Source organism: Helianthus annuus, chromosome 9 (assembly GCF_002127325.2).
Source record: "Helianthus annuus cultivar XRQ/B chromosome 9, HanXRQr2.0-SUNRISE, whole genome shotgun sequence".
In the NCBI taxonomy this organism is placed as follows: domain Eukaryota; kingdom Viridiplantae; phylum Streptophyta; class Magnoliopsida; order Asterales; family Asteraceae; genus Helianthus; species Helianthus annuus.
The window spans coordinates 45,341,214-45,354,237 of record NC_035441.2 but is presented as its reverse complement, the minus strand read 5'-3'; the positions used below and the strand labels follow the sequence as shown (position 1 = coordinate 45,354,237).

General features: G+C 36.5%; 2 long non-coding RNA genes across 3 annotated transcripts; both read left to right on the top strand.

The window, feature by feature from the left end:
- Positions 1–1,384: 1,384 nt before the first annotated feature.
- Positions 1,385–3,422, top strand: LOC110874270. Its single transcript, XR_002555793.2, has 2 exons — positions 1,385–1,709; positions 2,993–3,422. It is a non-coding gene; the product is annotated as an uncharacterized LOC110874270 (long non-coding RNA).
- Positions 3,423–5,656: 2,234 nt separating this feature from the next.
- LOC110877533 lies at positions 5,657–12,796 on the top strand. 2 transcript variants are annotated; one of them, XR_002557088.2, is made up of 4 exons: positions 5,657–5,975; positions 7,019–7,115; positions 7,461–7,779; positions 7,911–12,796. It is a non-coding gene; the product is annotated as an uncharacterized LOC110877533 (long non-coding RNA). The 2 variants fall into 2 exon arrangements; XR_002557089.2 differs by having other exon boundaries at positions 5,658–5,939.
- Positions 12,797–13,024: the final 228 nt, after the last annotated feature.

Here is a 13,024-nt window from a genome sequence, read left to right as displayed (position 1 = left end):
GGTTTTGGTGTATTGGCCTGATTCGATTGATTGGAGGAGGATTTGGATTGAGGTTTGAAGGGGTGTGGAAAGAGGTGGGGTTTGATTGGGAGGAAGGGTGCAATGAAAAAGACGAAGCTCGTAGGTGCGGTGGGTTTGCAGGATCGCCATTGAAGAGAATGATGATGATGGTGTGTGTGTTTTGGAGTTGTCTGTGTTATAAAGAAGGAGATGAGGTTTACATACACATCATTGCCACGTAATCATCTCCAACTCAGCAAACTTGCGCCACGTCGGACAAAAAACAAGCTCAGCTAGTGGAGATTTAACTGGGTGGTGCCATTGCAAACAAAAAGTCAAGTTGGGGGTGTCGGGTGTCAAAGTGTTAGTTGCGGGTGGCAACGGCCTTTGGTGATAAAATCCAATAACCCACCCTAAAAACCAGAACAAAGGAAGCCGGTGGTGTGCGTAGCGTAACCCGGAATATGGACAACCGGAGGCGGTGGAGGGTGGAAAGGATGAAGGAAATGGAGGAGTTGCCGGCGGGAGTTTGGGAATAACGGAAATGCCTCCGGTGACCGTCCGTCAACGTTCTTCATAACGTTTGATTTTTTCGTTTAGGTATTAGGATTTGTGCTTCATTTTTGAATTAGTTTGGTATATATACTCATCTAACAGCATCGATCTTTTGGGTCTTACTTCTGGATTTCAGCAATTAGGGTTCCAATTTCAGTGTTCTTCACTCCGATTGTAGGTGCGCTTGATGCTTACCATTGATTGTGGTTGGAAAAAGGGTTGCACTGATGCAGAGCTCAAGAATGCTTACAAGAAGCTTTCACTGGTAACCAATATTGATCTAAAGTGAGTTGTTTCTTTTAGAGTTTGATACCATATTCAAAAGTTTTTTTTATCGTTTGGTTTTAGAGATGGAACCCAGATTGTTGTTCTGCATTAGGAATAATAAGTTTCAGGCAATACAAGAAGCCTATTCTGGTAATTAATGTATTTGGTTTTGTTAATAAAAGTGTTATCTTGAATGATCTTGTAGTATTAAAATTCCTTTTTATAATGTTTAAAGATATTTGTGTTAATAAGTTGTTCACTTGCAATTTTGTGTTTCATAATTGATAATGTCGCAATGAAGTGCAGTGGTGATCATGGTACCTATCATTTTTTTGTTGCTTTGGGATGGCTTATAGAATACATGTCTTTCCAATCACATGATATGCAAAGAGGTTTAGGAGAGTCAGTGAATCACATGTTTATTGTACTAATAGCACCCCTTTTCTTCTTTATATTAATTTACGTTTTTACTCGTCGCTGATATTTTGACAGCAAGGATGGTGTGATAGTGTTGGATTTGTTGAAGAAATTCTACTGGCAAGAAAGTCATTGCTACCGTATTCAAGAAAACAACGGGTATGCCAAAGAAGAGCAAGAACATGGCATCAAGAATCAGTTAAACTCTACTGGCAAGAAAGTCATTGCTTCAAATCTTCATTTCGATTTAACAAATGAAAAAGTGGCCCAATCTCAATCTGACGGCTTTGATTCTACTCCTATCAAGTGAACTACCATTCAAGAAGCTCCTGCTTTGTTGTCTGTCAAGTCAAAGCCCAAGTCAAAACCAGTAAAGGATTCGGTTCAGTCAAGATCTCATAGCAATCCCAAAGAGAGGTCCACAAGTTTGGGTAATCAGGGAAAGAAACGGTTATCACTTCCCAGTAACGGTTAGTTCATCTCTCTCTCTCTCTCTCGCTGTATGTGTTTGTGTGTTGCAGTAATACAAGGGTTATATATGATAACGGTGAATACATTTCACACATCTCTTATGTACTTCCCACCATCATGCCAAAAAATGGTGCTTAGTGGTAGATTTATAGATGAGAGCTCGAGCTCGGCTTGTTGGTAGTTTCTCAAGCTCGGGCTTGGCTCGTTTATTATCTATTAACAAATATATTATGTAAAAGTAATATAAATAAAAGACTCGTTTAGGCTCGCGAGCTCGATAAGTGAAGCTCGAGCCCGGGCTCGTTTTATAAAAAGCTTATTTATGGTTTGGGCTCAGCTCGTAAACAAGTTTAAATAAGCTCGGTTCGGCTCGTTTACTACACAACTTGAAATACGGGGTAAATGTTATTAAATATTAATAAAAACTAATATTACACTAAAGCTCGACGAGCCTGAATGACGAGCTTCACATGCCATGCTCGAGCTCGATAAATAAATGAGCTTTATTTTAGGCTCAGGCTCGGCTAGGGCTTGATAAGGATCGACGAGCTTCACATGCCGGCTCAAGCTCGGGCTCGATAAATAAACCAGCTTTATTTTAGACTCAAGATCGGCTCGGGCTCGATAAGGCTCGACTCGTTTGCACCTCTAGTGGGTTGGGTATTGGGTCAAAATAGGCAAACTTATTTTATGGGTCAAATGGGATTGGACCTGGTTAGTGTGTCAAGTGTGATTACATTATTTACCTATTTTACTGTTAAGAAATAAAACATAACACAAACTGACTCACTTGTAAGTAAATGAGTTGAACTTGTCTTCTTATAGTCTATTGGTAGGTGTACAATATACTTTATGTTTATTGAGAATGTATAAACTAGCCAAACATGCTACCGTTCTTGTTACAACCAATTTATGCATTAAATACTACTTCAAAAGATGGCATATCACCTGGTTTACCATGGTGTTATACTGTTATTTTGTTTCATTGTAGCTACACGAGCACACAATTAATCTTATTAAAAAAGATGTTATGTTCAGTTATTCTTTTAAAACGAAACAAGTTGGACTTCATGAAATTATTTGACCAATAGGCACAAGCCAATCAGATGCTGAAATAGAAGTGGTCAGATCTATTCGATATGATTGTATTTGTTTCAGTACCTTTATTTTACGCTCAACCCATTTGACTTGTCTCTTAAGCTTCTTCTATTTGATCCGTTAAAAATAAAACATAATCCGATTCGACTCGCTCTTAAATTAATGGGTCAAAACATATGGACAGGCAAAACAGGGAAAGGTGTTGGGAGCTCAAATAGCAAGGTTTCACAACCGACAAAAGCCAATTAAGATATTTTTCAAGTCAAATGGAAGTCAACAAGATCATATAAACAACTGCTGATGGATGTTTGTATATACATGAGTTATTTAGCGCATCAAGTTGCAACCGAATTGCTGAGATTTTTTCTCAATAATTATTACAATGTTCTTTAGTAATGTTGTGTCTGTCGGATGGTGTGTCATTACTTTGTAACTACCAATGTGTATGTTGTATTACCGGACATTTGTTTGGGTACCAGATGAGATGGACATCAAGCACTAAAGTGGGTGCTTGGTGTATGTTGATGAAGTTCATTTGTAGTTTTGAGTTTTTCTTGTTCAAGTATGTATCAGGTAATTTATAGTTTGTTCTTATTTAAGTCAATAATTCATAATTGTGTTGAATGGACAACAAATATGGCCATATATATTTATATTATTTGGGGTATGTTTTTACAGTGATGTTTATGTTGTACATGATTTTACCTATAGATGTTAGAAAATATTTTGTGTTATCTTGAATTGTTCCAAAAGTCTTTAGAAAAATGTATAAAAGTAATCATTTTTTATGCTGGTTTGTGAAACTATCGAGCTGGAGGTCTCACTTGAAAACATGCAAACCTTCAACGGAGTCGCCTTAGCGTGCCGCAACGCGCGCAGGGTTATAAACCTAGTTTAATTAATATTAAAATTACCATTTTACGTTTTATTATCAAACGAAATCAATCAAACAAAAAAAAAACAAACACAACAGCAACCTTTTATCAATAAGGATCAGCCTTAACCCCAAAACAATATCCACCCGTTTATGTTGTTCCAATATTGCAGCCAATAACACAACCAATAACGCAGCCAATATTGCAGCCAAAGTGCAGCAATATATGCAGCCAAAGTGCAGCAATAACGCACCAATATTGCAGCCAAAGTGCATTAAAATCGCGTATAATATTGCAGCGAAAGCCCAACCAACATTGCATTACAATGGTTCATTACAATGTAATCGATATTTGCAGCCAAAGGGCAAAAGAATGGGTGCAAAATTGGCGGGTCAAGCGGGTTTGCTAATGGGTCAAAAAGTATTTTTGTACGGTTCTGGTTGACCACACGTTTGGCTCAAAGACTAAAAAAATAAGATTTATATATTTACGACTAGTTACGTTTCGACGCTTGTTACGGATTCGACGCGCGTTACGGACCTACGCGTGTTACGAACAACTTCGACTAAAAAATAAAAATATTATATAGTTACGGCTCGTTACGGACTCAACGCGCGTTACGGACGACTTCGACTAAATAATAAAAATATTATATATATACGACTAGATACGGATTCGACGCGCGTTACGTACCTACGCTCGTTACGGACGACCTCGACTAAATAATAAAAATATTATATATTTACGACTAGTTATGTTTCAACGCTCGTTACAGACATACATTCGTTACGGACGACTCGAACAGTAAAATGAAAATATTATATAATTACGGCTCTTACGGATTCGACGCGCGTTACGGACCTACGCTCGTTACGGATGACCTCGACTAAATAATAAAAATATTACATATTTACGACTAGTTACGTTTCGACGCTCGTTACGGACATACGATCGTTACGGACGACTACGGCTCTTACGGATTCGACGCGCGTTACGGACCTACGCTCGTTACGGTCGATATCGACTAAATAATAAAAATATTATATATTTACGACTAGTTACGTTTCGACGCTCGTTACGGACCTACATGCGTTACGGACGACTTCGACTAAATAATAAAAATATTATATATCTCCAACTAGTTACGGATTCGACGCATGTGAGTTCAGTAAACTCGTCCGATTCGAACACGATTACTTAGAAGAAACGGCATAGACTTTGTATCGCCGGTAAAATCCGATATACCGGTTTGAACCGTTATACCGGTACCGTCTCAAGTCTGCTTTTTGGGTTAGGATTTTACTTTTTATCATCCTATCTCCACGTTTACTTTTAGCTTTAACCTAACAACTTTTAGTATTTTATCTCCATCGATCAAAATCCAAAATTTGCTTCATCACTGCATCATTCCTGACTTGTTCCAGACTTCCATCACCCCATCGTTCGTTCCAGATTTCCATTTTAATCCAATTTTGGATTATTTTATAAGTTAATGTTTTAATTTATTAAATAATACAATTAACTAGTCAACCCGGTTGAACCGCCCAACACAACCCGGTTCAACCGGTTAAACCATTTTTATATCTAATCCGGTATGATTAAAAAACCAGATTTTAAAACATTGCCCTAACCTATATATATGACGTATATCCCCTCCTTAATATATATATATATATATATATTATATATAATAAGCATATCCCAAGGACTACTTAATGTAATTTGGCATTCCCTTAAAACACCTTTAAAAGTCTTTTAAACACAACAAACATATTGGTAACCTTACTTTCTAATAATACCCTTATTAAAATTCAAAGAAAAACACAAGAATCATGATCCTACCGTCAATCACTTCACACGGATCATGATCCAACCGTCCATTACTTCACACGGATCATGATCCCCTGAAAGCTGTCCTATAATCCCTCCTTTTGTACAATCCCCCAATCTGATTTCAAATTTCAAATCCACAACTCCCTTCGCTTTTCATTCTCTCTACGATTTTGGATCTGGATCTGCTATGTCTTTGCCTTGCGTGGCTCAATTCCAACATTCGGTTTCTAATTCAAGATCTCAACAACGGGGACAAATACATCAACCAACGGCGACACAGTCAGGTTGTTTAAATTTAGGGTTCCGGCAAAAAATGAAGATGGTTACGAGTTCCGGTGGTGATTGTGTTAAGATTCTACAGCCATCAGAGGAGAGGAGGATGGACCTTCCAACCAAGCTCCGGTGAAGATTTCGGCAACTCCGGTAAGGAAGTTCTGCCATGCTTTCCTTCTATTCAAGGTATTTTTAACATGTAGTTGGTTGTAAACTTGTAACTCATCGGAACATTATCTGCTAATACTGGTTTCATGTTCAGTTTTTAGTCTTTTATTTTGCAGTGTTAGTTCTACCTCATATTTCTCACTTGATTAGGTTGAGTTTTGTTACGATCTGGTTAATTTGGGATTGGGGTTTAGTGATTTTCTAAAGTTTGTCTGCATTGAAACTTGATTTTCTAAAGTTTGTCTGCATTGAAACTGATCTGGTTCTTTTGAACTATTTGAAAATTTCTAACAAAAACTCAAAATCAGATTTTGAATGTTTTTTTAGAGTTGTTACTACGAATAAAACTTCTTGTTTCCTAAAATTTATGTGAATAAATAATGTCAAATTTTGAAATCGATTCAGTTGATTTAGCGTCTAGATGATTAAAGTTTCGTATGTAGTTTTGGACACTTTAGATTCAAACCGCTTTAAACTAAATAAACATCCTTTGATTCTATTACTAACTTTAAATAAATCGAACATATAACAACATTATATATATTTTTAGTTCAGTTTTAACTTCAAATAGCGCGATAAATTAACACGTTTCAAAACGAATGTGAGGGGAGTTCTTTTGAGCATTCATCGCTGAAATGGAGCAGGGATATGGTTATATCGAACTTGATAGCGTATATACAAAGCCCTGTAATTACACCTCAGTGCTAAACCTTAGAGGCCAATATGTAAATTAATTTATATTAAACCTAATTTTATATAAATACATCATACAAATTCAGTGACTCATATGTGAAATTATGGTTGTGAAAAAAAAGTTCATAATTGTTGTTTTATTTAAAATGACTATTTATTGAATCTTTTAAAAATGCCTGTTACTCTATGGTAAAAGTGCCATTTTTGTGAATATATTTTTCCTAATCTTTGTTACTGTAGAACTGCCTCGACTCTTTTTACAGTATTTACATATGTACACATCCAATGGTTTATCTTTGCACGACCTGTTAATAAAATGATTGATTATATGAAAATTCTTATGAGGTCAAAGTTGCTTATAATTGCAGGGTTATAGTAGAGCAAAGGATCTTGAAAGTAAGGAACTAACTATTGGAACAACTTCCTTCTTTGCAGTATCTACTGTATCGCCTTATCGGATGCATGGTAAGTTACTTTTTATGAGGAAAAATGTTACCTTTTTGTGATATCTGAGTAAAAGTCACTTAAATTAAAACACCGCCTTTTTTTTTTCTCTAAACCAGTTTCAGATGTTGCTTGTTCTATTGTTAGTCCATTTTTAATTGGTGTGTTAAACATGATTACACTAACTGGAATTTGAAGATGGTATATGTGAAGCGGTTATGCCTCTTTTGGATATTCTTGACTGCTAAGACCAACGATGGCCACAGCCTTTGACGGCAGCAATAGGCTAGACTGAATTACCTCGATAACATTACTTTTTATTTTTTATTATTTTTTTGTGCTCATGAATGATATTTAATGGTTCAGGTGGATGTTTGGACAAAGGAAAGAGAAGTTGCTGGATTAAAGGCAGCTTGAGGGATGTTAGCTTACATGTATCTTGGCAAGTCAAATAACCCGTCATGTTGGTCAGGTCTGATTACATTATTATCATGTAGTTTTATGCCGATAGCCACCGGAAAGAACATGGAAAACCTGATTTTGAGTCATTTAAGCAAAAGGTAATATCCTTTTATTATAACATGTTACACTCATTTTGAATAACCTGTTCATTTTGTGCTTAAAGCGAACGCAGCCGCAGCGATGAAGGGCATCAATGAACTGGGTTCCAAAAGGAGTTTCAAGGGTAAGTTTTGGAGTGTTATTTTGCATAGTTATGTACTTTGACTTGACTAATAGTTTATTAGAAAGTATTTGGCCATTTATTAACACCATATACCTTATAAAAGCATTACTCTGTTTTGATTCCTTTTGCAGGCAATGGTGGACTTGGAGATGTCGTTTTATGCAAGAATAAGTTGGATGGAAGACAATATGATGTTAAGAAGATTCAATTAAAGGGCGGAAGTCATCCTTTAGATGATAAAATCAAGTATTTAGTTGGAATTGCTAACAACCTTTCTTTTCTAGTTCTGTACCCGTTCGGTGGACGGACATATTAATGGTATAATGACATAAACTATACCCTGATTATGTTTTAACCTCTCTTCTAGTTTTGTTTTGTTTGTTTTAGTATTTAAATTTCTATAACTAGTACTTTTATTTGGTTGTTTGTAAGATTAATGTTTATTAGTTTAATGAAGAATCTTAATTTGTTTCCATAATGCTTTGGTATTTGTTTGTACATATTGAACATTTTTATCTACATATAGTGTGGTTAATGTCTACACTTTAAAATATATTTACCAACACATCAATGTTTTTTTTCAACACAAATTAAGATCAATACCTACACATCTTCAACATTTACCTACACATAATATTACTTTTACCTACACATAAGATTACTTTTACCCACACATATATTCATGCCACGTCAACTGCCATGTCAGATGCCACGTCGGATGCCATGTCATATGCCATGTCAGCCGCCACGTCGGATTCCACGTCAGCTGCCACGTCAGATGTCTTCTAAACAAATTGTTGTACTTTTAACCACACATATAAATGGCTTTTAGCCACACATATATGTGTAGGTATAGCTTGCTATATGCCTACATATAACGTATGTGTGGATAATGACCTATATCCACAGTCATAAGCCTACACATCATTACACTTATTTTATGTGTAGGTAAAGAAAACTAACAACGCATTATATACTTTTTCCCACATATACTTTGTGTTGGTAAAGAAACAAATTTCTTGTAATGACAAAACGTGCTTAATTTTTAAACATAAAGGACAAAACTCGTCAAATTTAAACATAAAGGACAAAACTTGCAAAGTGACATAAAGATAAAGGACAAAACTTGAAATTCACTCTATTTATAATAAAAGTATAATGATCAAAATGCCTCTGAGGAAAAGGACAAAAACTAGTTTTTTTTTTTTAGAGATCTGACCTAATTTGAGATTTGGACCAAAATGGCAATAAAACTGAAACCTCAACGACCAAAATGGCAGTTTACTCTTAAAATAATTATATATCCTGAGAAGAGCTGAGATTTCGGCTAAGAAAGAGACTCCTGTGAATTTCCTTAAGGACCCTATGGAACGGAGATCTACTCTGCGACCAGTGGATCTGCTCATCTTTGGTTGGGCTAGGGGGAAACATGCTTGTGTGGACCTCAAGGGAGTTTCCCCTCTGGTTGGTTTAAGGGAAAACGGGTTTGTAGCTGGACAAGCAGCAAGAAAGGCAGAATCGAAGAAAGTTGATAAGCACGCTAAAGCTTGTGCAAAGAACCAGCATGTTTTTGTCCCTTTTGCCTTTTACACATTTTGCTCCCTAGCGCCAGAAGCTATCTAATTCCTGACCAAGGTCCAACGGGTAATCCACAACAATTGCTCAGCCTTAGGGGGACGAGGTTTTGTCTTTGGTAGATTAGAGGTTGCAATTCAGAAAGGGGTGGTTGCGCAGCTTGTTGCCCGTCTACCTTCTGTTTTGATGTAACTTAGCAAGTATGAATAAGATAAGTCTTACATTTAAGATAAAAAAAATTATATATCGCTACTTAAAGAGATGGTAACATAATAATATTGACTCAAAGTCAAGATACATAGAAGAAGGGATAAATAACTATTAAGAGTTTAAGACAAGGATTACAGAAGTTTCACCATAAGACCATAGGAAACACAAAATTCTCTTTTGGCAAACTAGACTGATCAGGTCAAACCGGACAGAATATTGGATCAGAACAGGTTCATATAAAAAAGGGACATTTTAGGTCGTATGTAATGGGGCGCGGTGAAGGCCATAGCGCCGGTATGGAGCCCCCCACACCGCCCCCCCCCCCCCCAGCGCCATGATCAAAAAAAAAAAAACCGGCGTGAAAAAATTCACGGCGCGAGGAAGAAGGGGATTTGTTCTCCATTTTCCACTTTGGTCCCTGCATTTTACAATTTGGTCCCTGCATTAAAACACTTTGGTCCCTGCATTTTACACTTTGGTCCCTGCATTTTACACTTTGGTTATGATGAGGTAGGGCTTTATGACTACGGCCTCAAGCCCCATAAAGCCCCGGGGTGACGTGGCATGCCACATGGCGCATAACGCCCCTTTGGGGGCTTTATGACTACACATGGGCTTAGAAATGATCATAATTTTTTTTTTGTACAGAACGGGTTTTGACCAAAATCAATACGGGTCGGATCTGGACAATTCTAAAACGACTAAATAAAATACATGCTAAAAGATAACGCAATAGTTTTGCAGTGATTGAACAATATAAATGTATCGGATCAACATGCAACAGATTACCCATCTGCGTAATTGTAATAAAGGTTCACTGATTATATGCTTCTTGATAAAATGTACATATATATGTTACGAAAACAACAAAAACAAATGAACCCACAAATAATTCCTCTAATTAGAAAATCAAGAGAAAAATGGAGATCAAAGAAACAACAAAATCAAACCTTGGTTGCGAAAGCCAGTACTGAAAAGACAGCTATAACCTAAATAGAAGGTCTGGTTGAAACGTCCCGATGATACATGGACCAGAATGATCCATTCTGATTATCTTTGACCCATTCTCTAACTCATCTAATAGAGTCCAAATAAACCCATAAGCTAGCCCCTTAGCCAGAGTATTGCCCCCTATAACTAAAATCGATAAGAATATCATGAGATTGCATAAAACATTAAAAAGATTACAAGATCATGACCCAACAATAGCAAAAAAAACTTGTAAACAATAGCCATGCAAGACCCGTTAAAGTAAACTTGATAATAAAATCTAGTTCCAACAACCAGAGACAGGGACAGGGCCAAGGCTAGAACACACCAATGCCACAAAACTCCTAAGTCCTAAATATCGGCTAATAATGATGCAGTTTCTAGTGCAATCAAATGGCTCAAGATCACTTCGTTAATCAAACTTTCATAACGAATCGATATGTTCAAGAACAATGTTCTTTTCTACTATAATCAACCAAAAACTCCCTAAACAATAACCCTAGACATCCTATTTATATGATAGGAATCATAATCCAAAAGGAAACTAAATAACAAAATATTAGGAAACTAAAATTCAAATAAATATAAAATAATATCCGTATATATCCTGCATCAAATAATATGACAAACAAACCAGTCGAACAGTGGCAAACAAAAGTACATACTTATAAATGATAGCAATGTAAGACCCGTTACAAGTAAACTTGATAATAAAATCTAGCGAGCTATCATCAGCACCAAAATCCGTAAGTACGGACTGAGTCAGCTTTTGAGAGATGAACAAGAACAGAAGAAACCAATTTACCAATTCAAAGCCAGTTCATGGGTCAGAATTTTCATCAGACGGAAACACAAAACTAAGAAGATATAATAAGCAAACAGCAGCCGCACTAATATCAGTATCACCTTCATAGCGTCATCAGCAGTCATTGTGTAACCGGCAGACCCGGAAGCAAGAAAAGATGCAGGACAACACAAACAATGCCATATCATCAGCATCACACTTTTTGTTAATAGCCCGCTACGGCTAGCCTATGCACATTCGAAAAAGTGACTCCAAAAGATGCATGAATAGGTCTATAACAAAATTGGTAATTTTACAACTCTAAACACAGCACATTCGAAATGAAAATATCTCGGGGATCAAACAAAATATTTAAGTCATGCGGATTAATGAGCATAAATGCATAATAGTATCCAAATTATATACAAGAATAACCAGAACAACCCTATAGCTCAAAGGACATTGCAAATCTCCTACATGTTTAATAAGCCTATCAAAAAAAAAAAAAAAAAAAAAATTAATAAGCCTATCTCCACTAGCCCTTTTAAGATTGCTATTCAGATTTGACTTTAACAAGTCAACAATACAAAATATATGATCTACCTTCCTAGAGACAAAGAAAAGGGTTCCTAAAACCTGCTAACGCTACCTCATATTATTATAAGAGATGGAACAAAAAACAGGTTTGGTAACCCGATCAGATTTCTACTACCAAACTGTTATGAGCCAAACTGGTTTTAACCCATCCCAAACCACCGGTTTGTACAGCATTTCCCCCCACTCATCACCCGAACTGGTTTGAGCCAAACTGGTTTCAACCTGACACAAACTGGTTTCAACCTGACACAAACTGGTTTCTCCTCAAACCGGATTTGACCTAAGTTGACCAAACCGATTTGTTTTATAACCCAAACAAGTTTGGCAAAAAATTTCGGTTAGTACACCTCTACTCATATATGAAGAATAGTGTTTCCCAACCCAACCTATTAACCCCAAAACTCACCCACATTTATCCCAACATCATAAGTAGCAAAAGGAAAGTCATATATTTCAGATCTTTTCAGTTTGCAGATTGTTTTTTTTTCCTCAAATAAAGTAATTTAAAAACCAAAACCAAAACCAAAAACAAAATAATTAAGTGAGGCTCAGATGTGTAAACAAGGGAAGAAAGGCGGATAAATCCACCATGGCTGCAAATCTATGAATTGCCCAGCCAAGATGCGGATCATCTCAAACTTTGCTCCCATCCACTCGGACAGATTATTATCATCACAGCCTCTTCACTTTTATAGGTAACCACTCCCTTCACCCTAAGTCAATAAGAAGTTATAAGTTGTTCCAAAATAAGCTAACCCAAACACCCTCTTAAAAGAACCATCGGAGTAATTAACTCTGTAGTTCAGGGTGCGTGTATAGAATGGAAGTTGGCCGTTCAAAAAAAAAAAAAAAAAAAAAAAACTTATGTTGTTGATAGATGCAATTGCTGCAAACTGATAGAACACAGGAGGGAGGGGTTGTTGAAATATGAATAGATAGAATCATCGGCCATGAAGATGAATTTTGACTTAAAGTCAAAATCAAACATCATAAGAGGAGGGCAACCACCCCTAAAAACCAGATCTCCTCCGGCCTCATCTCATGTTGTCCGAGTGGAATTTGTTTACACTTTTTACAAACCCTAATTTC